An 11,808-nucleotide genomic window follows, 5' to 3' on the forward strand; every position below is an offset into this window, starting at 1 on the left:
ATCAGGCATCAGAGGGGACTGCCGATAAGTTGCTGACGTGAATTGCTTTTGTCTGTCATTGTTTGTTTTGTTACTACGCGCAGTTGTGTTTTTGTTAAGTCAATAAACCTTTCTTACCTTTCTACCCCCAACCATACTCTCAATCCCGAACCCTCCGCAGGCAGCTGAGACACTAAACACTCCTTCGTAACAAGAAAAAGGAGCAAGCAAGTCTCAGTCTGAGCGTTCCTCTCTCACACAGTTGCTGAAAGGGAATGAGCTGCATAGGCTTTTATGCTGTTTCTAGTCCCACCCCACAGACGCTGCCATTGGAAGGGTAGCCAGGGAGAAATCCTTTTCACTGGCAACCTATAGACATCAGTCTTCCCCCTTGCTCCCCCCTCCCCCCTCCCAATCTCCGTCCCTCCCCCGCTCCCTCTTCTAATTGTGCCTCAAAATGGGCGAAGTGGGTCTGAAGCATCTGAAATGGATCTGAAGCACTTTAGATGCCCCCGACCTGCTCCAGATACCATTGCTGGAACCTCACTTCGATCTGGATGTGCCACTTTGGATGCCAAAGCATCCCAAGTATCTCCGGATCCGAAGCAGGATCTGAAGACTCACACAGATCTAATAAGCAGCCCCCATGGTGAAACACTCTCATGCTTTAGTCACACCCTCCACAGCACACGGAGTTTGGTCAAACCAGCCTTGGGAGGCTTACCATCCCAGTCCCCTGCCAGCCTGGCCTGCTCCAACTGGGATCCACGTGCTGAGCATGAATAAACTCCTGAGCAATATGCTCCAGTGTTGTTTTGCTCCTGGGCATTCGTTCAAGTGGTGCACCTGGGAGCAAAAAACTCAGGAGTAATAAGCCTCAGGGTTTATTTGTGAACATTAATTGCACGTGTAGATGGACCCAAAGGACTCTTTCCTGGCATCCACATGGGCAGTGTAAGGTTTCATGAACAATAAGAGAAGTGGGTAGGCTAAGTCCCTATGTTGCAGGTGGGGGAGAGTCACTCCTTTCAGTTCTACAGTGGGAAGCCGCAGAAACATAAAGGTAATCAGGCTTCAGCTCCTGAATAGCCTGACATCATGAATCTTGCTCAGCCACCTGATAGTATGCACATGGATCAACCCTTATGACTTTAAATGCTCTGCAATGTAATAGAGAAGTACTACTTATTAATGTGTGAGTAATACCCTACAGGATCATTGACTGCAGGAAAAGAGCGTGGATGAAGAGTGGTCATTCCTCAAGGACACGATTCTTGGTGCACAGAAGTTGTCCATACCTGTACAAAAAAAATGTGGCACAGGGGCCGGGCAGCCATATTGGCTCGATTGGGAAGTCACAGATTTTCTGAAAAAGAAAAGGGAGGTTTACTAATGATGGAAACTAGGAATAAGCCCCAAGGAGAACTACATAAGATTGGCCCACACCTGTAGGGGGAAGATTAGAAAAGCAAAGGTGGTGACCAAATTCAGGTTAGTAACCAAAATCAAGGACAATAAGAAGTCTTTCTATAGGTACATAGGTAACCAGAGGAAAACCAGTGGAAACATGGGACCACTTCTCACTGCATCTGGACATCTGATCATGAGAGAGCAGGTCGACACTGTATACATTGACTTCCAAAAGGCCTTTGATCTAATATCCCACAGTGTCCTCACAAGAAATTCGGAGGATTGTAGGCTTATCTCTAAGACAGTCAAGTGGGTGGGAAACTGGCTGCAGGATAGAACCCAGAGAGCCATAGTGAATGCATCTGTGTCATCCTGGTGAGAAGAGGGCAGTGGTGTCCTGCAGGGGTCGGTGCTTCGTCCAGTACTTTTCAACATCTTTATTAATGATTTTGATGTGAGGCTGAAGAGCTCACTGGCCAAATTCATGGATGATACCAAGTTATGCGGAAGTGTGATCATGCTTGAAGATAGGCTACAGATACAGACATACCTAGACAGGCTAGCAAGTTGGGTGGGTCAGAATCTGATGAAGTTCAACGTCGGAAAATGTAAAGTGCTCCACCTCAGGATGAGCATTGCACTGCCGGCTCATATTCATACTGTGATCTTATACCTAGTCTTATGTTAATCTGTTGGCCTCAGGGCCACTCAAAACATTGCCCTAAAGCTGTTACTTTATGGGATTGAAAGGTGTTAAAATTATCATAAAAGGTTACTACCCAGACTCGGGTTTATCCAATAAGCAAATTATGATGCAGCACCTTTAGGTTTGGAATTGACATTGCTCCGCCTAAGTTCCAACCCCTTCTAGGCTTCATTTGAATATGCTTTCTTGGGATATGTTTTCTTGGAACGTGTTGGGTGTGCCAGGCAGTTAGATCCAGTTTTTATTGCTAAGGCTGAACCCTGAGCAAAAACCCGTTAGGCCAACTAATCTCACAGCTACAGCTTTGCCTATGGGGCCCAGTCAGTTCCATGAACAGTTAATTTATCATTTTGGTTAAATTTATGACAGACAAGTTACATTTGCGGTTTACAAACTTACAAGCTTATATTAACTAATATTACCTGTTTAGGCAAAATACCAAATGCCTCCAAGAAGCACATATTTATTGCTTATTAATCCCTCTGGTTCTGGCTGTCACAATGCACCCACTGGTGCATTTCCCTGTAGTTAGCCATATCACTATTCTATCAAACTCTCTGTCATGTGTCGTACATTCACTGATTCATGGAAGATTCATATATTCATGGAAGTTTAGGACTGGAAGGGACTGCATGAGATCATCAGGTCCATCCTCCTGCTCTGGGCAGGAAAGACAGCTGGGGTCAAATAACCCCAGAAATGTGTGTGTCCAGTCTCTTTTTGAAGATCTCCAGAGTAGGTGCCTGCACCACCACCACCAGTAGTCTATTCCAGAGTCTGGTCATGTGAACCATGAAGAAGTTTTTCCTTATATCCAGTCTGAAACCTTCTTCTAGGAGTTTATGACCACCAAATGATTCTATCTAGGGTTACCATATTTCCAGGTCCAAAAAAGAGGACACCTGTCACCAGGGGGTGGGGGAGAGGAGGGGAGAATTGATGAGGGGGCAGTGACATCTTGGTGCCATGGCCCTGCCCATTCTATTGCCCCTCACTGACAAACCACATCCCTCCCAGCTCTGCTGCTGCCCCTCACTCCAGACCCACTGACCCCAGCCCCGCTAGCCCTGCTGCCAAAGCAGCTCCCACATTGTGCATGCTCCACTCTCTCGCTCTCTCTCACACACACTAACTCTCTCTCCCTCTTTCTCTCTGTCTCTATCTCTACATGGCTTGCTAGGGCCCACACTGGGATCGTGTGACCCCTGACAGCCAATCACCTTGCCCTCTGCTCCCAGCTGGAAGCAGCCGGCCAGGGATTGCAGAAAACCTGGACATTTTGCTCTTATTTTAAAAACCTGCACAGATGCAGTACAGGGGTCCAAAAAAGAGGACACGTCCAGGGAAACCCAGATGTATGGTAACCCAATGGCCCACAGCTGCTCCTCTGAAGGAGAATTGTGTCCAGCCTGCAACTGCCCTGGCTGTCAGTACCACTTAACCTTCTCCTTTCCCAGTGCTGTAGCTGGCTGCAGGAGCAGCAGCCACTCCCTTCCCTGGCCTGGCCTGTCCCACTCCCCAGCCCCCAGTGTAGGCTCCAAGCCAGGGGGTGCTGAGCTTAAACCCATCTTCTGGCTGCAGGAAAACCCCTTTATTTTTTATTATTCTTATTTTTGCTCCTTTGTCTTTATTTCTCCTGCCTACCCACTCACTGTAGACGTTTCCCCTCCCACCTAAGGCTCCAGCCATACACTTCATGGCACTTCCTAAGTCTCCAAGCTACTTGCCACCCTCCCATTCCTCTCCCAGCCCAGAGTGGGGGATAGAGTCCTGGCTCCTGTCCAAAACCCTGCTAGCCAGGCTTTCTAATGCCAAGTCACAGCTGTAAGCTGGCATTAAGCTTTATCCTGTCACTGCTCTAATGTTCTGCAGACTTTGTACGTCTTAGAGGTAACCTGCAACAGAGCCCTGAAAATCCTGTTTGCTTCTACAGACACTAACAGGAGAAAGCTGGTTGATGCCTGCTTTATTTTTCATGGAAGCTGTTATGTGAAGACAACTTACTCTTCAATGTCTTCATCAGCGACTTGGACGAGGGAGTGAAGTGTACTCTGTCCAAGTTTGCGGATGACACAAAACTGTGGGGAGAAGTGGACAGTGGAGGGCAGGGAACAACTACAAGCAGACCTGGACAGGTTGGACAAATGGGCAGAAAACAATAGAATGCAGTTCAACAAGGAGAAATGCAAAGTGCTGCACCTAGGAAGGAAAAACGTCCAGCATACCTACTGCCTAGGAAATGACCTGCTGGGTGGCATGGAAGCGGAAAGGGATCTTGGAGTCTTAGTGGACTCCAAGATGAACATGAGTCGTCAGTGTGACAAAGTCATCAGAAAAGCTAATGGCACTTTATCGTGCATCAGCAGATGCATGATGAACAGAACCAAGGAGGTGATACTTCCCCTCTATCGGGCGCTGGTCAGACCGCAGTTGGAGTACTGCGTGCAGTTTTGGGCGCCACACTTCAAGAGGGATGTGGATAACCTGGAGAGGGTCCAGAGAAGGGCCACTCGTATGGTTAAGGGCTTGCAGGCCAAGCCCTACGAGGAGAGACTGGGGCACCTGGACCTCTTCAGCCTCCGCAAGAGAAGGTTGAGAGGCGACCTTGTGGCTGCCTATAAGTTCATCACGGGGGCACAGAAGGGAATTGGTGAGGTTTTACTCACCAAGGCGCCCCTGGGGGTCACAAGAAATAATGGCCATAAGCTAGCAGAGAGCAGATTTAGACTAGACATTAGGAAGAACTTCTTCACAGTTAGAGTGGCCGAAGTCTGGAATGGGCTCCCAAGGGAGGTGGTGCTCTCCCCTACCCTGGGGGTCTTCAAGAGGAGGTTAGATAGGCATCTAGCTGGGATCATCTAAACCCAGCACTCTTTCCTGCCTGTCCAGGGGGTCGGACTCGATGATCTATTGAGGTCCCTTCCGACCCTAGCATCTATGAATCTATGAATCTATGAAACTTTGCAAATTCTCCCTGAAGGTTCCTGTCTCCTTCCAGCTGCTCTTCATAATTATCATCCATGGGAACCAGCATATTTGGTGGTGATGCCCAAAAGATTGATGCATCAGAGCTGCATCAGACAAGCTGGAGAGGACTCCTGTTTCCCTGAAGGTGGCTGGGAGAGGGGATGTTGAATGTTGTGGAAGGAATGACTGTTAGGCGAGGGCTTGCTGTGACAGGAGGTGGACCAGAGATCATTAGTGGAGGGAGCTAGATGTGTCTGAAGTGGGGAGGTTGACCCCCAAGTGTTTTTCACAGAAATTTCATAAGGGCTGGATGTTAGTCCAGGAGTAGGCTAAGGATTTTGTCATTAGATTTTACCATATTCTGTTCTCAAAGCATTTGATCACTTTTTCTTTCTGTCTAGTAAACCCTTTTTGTTTCTTTGGTTTTTGGGTTTTTTTTTCTGTTAATAGACTGAAATGCCTCTGGTAAATTATGATTTCTGGGCAAATTAATAATCTGGGCATACTCATTCAGCAGAGTGGGGGACCAGGAAGCTCACACAAACCCAGGGTGTATTTTAGGCAGCACCACAATACCCCAGGGTTTTGTCACGGGTGCTTTTTAGCATTGTTTTTTACTGGGAATTTTAGGAAAATTTTAGGCTGAATCTTGATTTTTTTTTTCTTGCCAGTTCTTTCAATTGCTCTTGCTCTCCTCCAGACCATACTTATTCTTCTTTTACTATCCCAGCAAGGATTTATTAGAAGGAAATGAAGAGCTGCATTCAAACTGTAAAGTTTTATCCTCTTAGCCATGCAATTACGTATTAAGAGCAGTGAGAAGGAAGCAGTTCTACCTACTTTTTTCCTTTCCACTTTTCAAGGACCTTGAGCAGAGGGAATAAAATACCATTTAGGAAACTAAGAGGTGGAAGAGGATCTGGCCCATGGTATAGGGTGGCATATCCCATGACCTTGACAAATGCTCATTTATCAATGTGGACATCAGGGACATTAGAACTGTGCAGAAAATGTGCCCATTTTACAGAGTGGATGGGGTAATGGACACTGGTGAAATCTCCCTAATTCCTACATGAAATTATTTCTAATGTCCTGCTATATAGAGAAGTACTGGGAAATTTGGGAAAGATGCACCAGATTGAAACTGCTGGGGACTTGCTTCAGAGAAGCACTAGTGCTGAGGCAGAGCCAAACTGTAAGCTTATTGAAGGGAGTGTATAGGTCAAAGACAGACTCACTGGACTATGCCAGACATAAGCGACATAATACCTATATGAAGATGAGATATAATCATAGAAAATTAGGGCTGGAAGGGACCTCAGGAGGTTATCTAGTCCAAACCCCTGCTCAAAACAGGACCATCTCCAGCTACATCATCTCAGGCAAAGCTTCGTCTAGACAGGTCTTGAAAACCTCCAAGGATGGAGATTCCACCACCTCTCTAGGTAATCTGTTCCAGTGCTTCACCATCCTCCTAGTGAGAGAGTTTTTTTCCTAATATCCAACTTAAACATCCTTGGGTTTGTCCACGTAACTCTTTTCCTGTTTCCACGTGACAAAAATCGCCATTTTGCTAGCTTAATCACGTCTGAAGATCCACATTTTCACCTCGTTTTATTGTGTTAGTAATTTTTAATTGCAGTAAATTAAACCACCTCCAACATGTTTTATTTTTAGCGTGGCAATTTGTGCCAAGAGGATTGTTTTTATTGTATTATTTTTTCAACGCGTGTCTGACACACAGGCAAAAATGGCATTTTCCCTGCCTTGCAACAATTTCACCACCAGGTGCTGCTTGGGAATCCATTCACTTGGAAATCCATGGAATTTCTGTTGCAGTGTTGCAACAAGACACCAGGTGTGATCCTTGCAAATCTTTACTGGTCATTTACCAGTTCAAGGTTCAGGGTAATGAAAAATACTATTTTTTTAGATTCCAAAATAACTGTTCCCCATGTTCGCATGCACTTCCAAAAGCTGGCAGCACCCATTTTCCCTGCAGCCACTTCTCAGAGCTGGCAAGCCTCTTCCATTCCAGTGCCCAAACTTTTCTTGCACACTCTGCTTTGCTGTCACCCCCACACCCAGGGTGCCTGACCCCGCATCCCTGGAGCACACCCCTGCTTTCACACCATGGCCAGGCCATGCATGCCCACAGTACCACAGCTGGCTGGCCCTGCTGTGAAGTTTGGGCCTCTCCCCTTCCCCCCTACTGCCACCAGCAGGAAATGCCCATTTTCCCTGCTGCTGCTTTTCAGGGCTGGCAAGCCTCTTCCATTTTAGTGCCCCAACTTTTCTTGCATGCCCTGCTTCATTGCCCTCCCTCCCCAGCCGGGGTGCCTGACCCTGCACCCCCAGAGTGCACCCCTGCTCTCACATGATGGCTGGGCTGTGCCTGCCCATAATATGTCTTTTGCTTATCACATTTTTTATTTCAAGCAAACACACAAACACCTGTATTATACACAGCGAAAAATTTAATAACATAATTTAAGAACCATAAACGAAGACTTCAAACAATGAAAGTGACAAATGAATAAAGGAAAGAAGGAAAGAAAGAAAGAAACAACCATGTTCATCCACCAGTAAAGATCAGTGCCTCCTGGAATTGGACAACGATCTCATTTTCATTCCTGTCAAAAGACAAATTTGAAATCTGTACAATGCATTGTCACTACTATTTTCTGGGTAGTAAATATGATAGTTAGAAAGAATCCAAGTACTTGGGCTTTCTTCTCACCCGACATAATTTCATAACTTCTATTTTTAGCAGTCTTTCAATTACATACATACTAGGGCTGTGAGAAGCCTTGGGCGGTGATTCGATTCGCAGGAGATTCGGCCTGATTCGGCGGCCAAATCTCCGAATCCAAACTGAATCGGGGACCAATTAAAAGGGGTCTGAATTGATTCAAAGCAGGACCCATCCCCTGCCCACTCCCCCAGCCCCCCAGCTGCCCTGCCTGCCCCGGCTCCTGGTGCTTTAAAAAAAAGCCCCAACTCACTGGGTGCTGCTGGGTTGGGGGGTGATCCTCACTGTCCCTCGCTGCATGGGGGGATCTGCCATGACCCCCCCCTTGCTCCCCCAGCCCCCCCTATGGGTGCCCTCTCCAGGCCAGCCCCAGCCCTTTAAGATTAAAAACCCTGAGAAAAGCCCCGGGACTCACCGTTCCTGCCATTGGGGTGTGATCCTCACTGTGTACAAGAAAAAAAGAAAGCTCTCACGAGGTGTTCAGCTACTTTTAAACATTTTTGTTTAAGAACAGTCAGTCATTATTTAAATATTTTAACAAGACACCCTCCTCAAGAATTATGAATAAAAGCCCACTAGCACCCAACTGTTACTAAGTCTGCACATCCAAAATATTCTGACCAGTCTGAAGGCATCCAGTCCCTCAGCTGCCTGTACCTGGTATCTCTCTGCTTGGAAAAACACATATCATCATCCAGGTAGGTTAGATTTGTTTAAGGGGACCAGTTTCCTCAGCCCCGGGAGACTAAGGACGCACCCCACAGTAATATTTTAGGCCATTGGCTAATACCATTGCTATAACTTACAAGCAATGGTCACTGTTCATGAAGCTTGTGGGGTCTCCGGCATATGACTCACTTTGTAATGTGAAGACTCCTGCGATATAATATTGGTTGAATCAGAGTCCTCATCCTCATCATGAACAGAAGAGTTGCTTTTGGTCCCCTGCTGCTGATCATTCTGGGTGTATGGTACCAAAAGCGTGGGTTTAACCAGAGTAGAGGGCAAGCTCATTTCTGGCTGTGTGCCATAGAGGTCCCTTGAGCAGTCCCAGCTGCAGTCTGTGACTGAGTCTGTGACTGAGGAGGCTGATTGCATGAAGCTTGCAAAGTGGCTGCTGATGTAGTGTGGTGCCAGGGAGCTTTTGGTTCCTCGTGCAGCAAACCTGTTGTCCCAAACTCGTTCACACAAGCCTCTGAAGCACCTCTTTTAAGGATGGTAGACAGGTTATCATAAAATGGAATCATTCTATGTGAGGCACCCGAACAAGAATTATTGTCCTTTATGTGATGGAAGGCACATTTTAAGGACTTGATCTTACTGCAATACTATTCCCAGTCCCAAAAGATGCCACATTCTTCTGATAGTTGTGCAATAGCCACATACACCGGTTTATTTCTTCAGTTTTCCAGTTGTATCAACACCTTCCTTTCACCCCAAATATGAACCAATGTCTCAATTTCTGCATAAGTCCAGTTTCATCCCTGGCCTTGCAAAGCATCTGGCATGTCTTCCAATTTTGCCTTTTCTTGCTCCCCTCCATTGCCAACAAAACGTATAGCAGAGTAGATGAGACAGTGATGTTTGCAGTATAGCCTGCTAGGACCTGTTCTGGGGTATGTCCAAGGACCGGAGACCTGTGAACCTTTTATGAAGAGAGGCATAATACAAGTGTGATTTATGCAATGTCCAGACATTGATGGCAGTTCTTCACTTTTAATAGTCTAGCCCCTGGCTTGCAGAAGCATACTCCCACAACTATTGTGCTGGCAAGTGGTGAAAATGGTGGGTGATCACTGCAGGCGAGAAACTGCAAAAGTGTTAGAATGGATGATTGACACACATTTCCATTAGATATGCAGGCAATAACAAATCCTGTATGAGCAATTTCCACAGGATGATCAGGGTTCTTCCATTATGGGAGGGGGTGCAATGTGAGTGGGGGCCAAATATCTCAGTTTTGGGTGCAGAGCATAGGGTTGAAAATTTCATGTGCTTGAGGGTAACTTGTGGAATTGAACTGAAACTCCTCCTTTGCCTGGGGTGCTGTCAGCTGCCAGGCTACAACAGTGATTGAGTTACAGCTTTTGAATGGTTTGCTGGCAATTTTTTCATGCAAAGACATTTGCAACCTGCACCCATCTGCTTCCTAAAGCAGCCATCCATGACTTGACTTGGGGAACTGAGAAGCTCTCCTGGGGACACCATAATTCAAACAGCAGTCAAAATAATTTGCTTGAAGCCTGAATTCACAGTGCTGTATTCAAAACAGTTAATTTTTGGGCCAAACCCCATGTAGTATCTGAGGTGCGGTGGATGATCCATGATTTGCTCTATAGTGTTCAAGCAGACAGGCAATTTTTACAGAAGACAAACAAGCATAGCCTACCTTTTGTGGGGGGGAGAGGGTGTTTAACACATCAAATGTGAAATGAAGGAAGCTAAGGAAGAATTGGGGATTTGGTGCTAAGACCCCATGCTATGACATGGTGGCTAGAGTATTGTTATAATAATTTACGGTTATTACTAGTACAATTATTAAAATAATCGTTACCATAGGCAGAATTACTTGGGATCATTGTCCTCACAAAAAAGAGCACAATCATTAGGAAATAGGCATCTGGTCCAGTACAGGGTCCAGCACCTGTGATATTTGGGCAGGCACCAGAGGAAGGCAGACAGCAAGGGAGGGAGGCTGACTAAGTCAGACACATGAGACGATATTATTACTATTATTGTTATCGATCAATTAACATTAGGAAAATACATTACCCCCTACCAAAACTTCACTCTAATACTTTTGCTGTACCTACTGGACAAAGTGAACAGAATGACCAACAGTTAGCCAATTCTGGCCCAGCACCCATAAATGACTTTGTGCTTCTTTGTATCTTGAGAGGACACAGCCCAAGTAGAAATATATACTGAAGTAAAAAATTATGGGAATAAACAAAATTTTAAAAAAGGGAACATTGCATTCAGCATCTTTCAAAAGAGTTAATGAAGCATATTTGACTAAGTATCTTCCTGGACTACCTGAACTTTTGTAATTTTTCAGCATTTCAAAATCTTCCACACTGTAGGCCGGGAGGCTGAGCAACAGTCAGCCCTGGAAGTAGGGCACACACACAGAGCATATACAATTCTTACCCTGGCCAGGGACAAAACCATTCTAATAATTGATAAATACAAATCACTGACAAATTTAAAATCATTATTTCACATGCATGTTTAGTTGCTGCTGTATTCAAACAATACAATAAACCTTCTTTGTCTCTGTTTAGAAACTGTACATGGTGGTGGAGAGATGCTTATTTTTTACACATGCAATGCTAATGGTGAACTAATTATCATGCTCATTTTCAATTACTTTTTCAGTATTATTAATCTAAGGATAATACGAATTGTGATAAAACACCATGCAATGCCTCCTGTCCTGACCTCAGGTACCTCTCCTGGAAGCAGGGAGGGAGTAGGGGAGCACAGGGAGGTGGAGAAGGTCACTGTAATGCACTGCCACTTCAGGGCTTCATGCTGTGCAATACCTTGCAGCTTTCTTCTTGACACTTAAATCCACCCACCCTATTTACATCCAAGTTGAAACAATGCACCCCCACAACCACAGGGCACAGGACCAAGTGTCAGGTGTCACTTACCAGTGCTTAAACATGCTGGTTGTGGAACACATCACGGGGTCCTCTTTCATGTGTTGCAAAGCAGCTTCCATCCTGCACTTGAATGCTGCACTGCACACGACTTCAGCAGCAGCAGCCTGCACTCTTCTTCAACTGCTGCCTTGGCATTCCTGTGCCACCCAGTCCTTCTGCCTTTAGTGTGCTGCCATCTCTCATCCACCTCAAAACTCTCTCATCGATACAATGTATGCACACCCCAACCACTGCTCCTAAATTTATAGGCCCTGATGGGGCAGGAACCCACTCCCGGTGGTGGTGTAAAAAAAAATCCAGACATTCTGGCACCAGCCTGGAAAGCG

General features: G+C 45.9%; 1 long non-coding RNA gene across 1 annotated transcript; it reads right to left on the minus strand.

The window, feature by feature from the left end:
• Positions 1-7,468: 7,468 nt before the first annotated feature.
• Positions 7,469-10,792, minus strand: LOC109282623 (uncharacterized). The gene is made up of 3 exons (XR_002089659.2): positions 8,673-10,792; positions 8,230-8,257; positions 7,469-7,695 (listed from the first exon to the last, which is right to left on the minus strand). It is a non-coding gene; the product is annotated as an uncharacterized LOC109282623 (long non-coding RNA).
• Positions 10,793-11,808: the final 1,016 nt, after the last annotated feature.

This window comes from Alligator mississippiensis, chromosome 2 (genome assembly GCF_030867095.1).
Source record: "Alligator mississippiensis isolate rAllMis1 chromosome 2, rAllMis1, whole genome shotgun sequence".
Taxonomy (NCBI): Eukaryota; Metazoa; Chordata; order Crocodylia; family Alligatoridae; genus Alligator; species Alligator mississippiensis.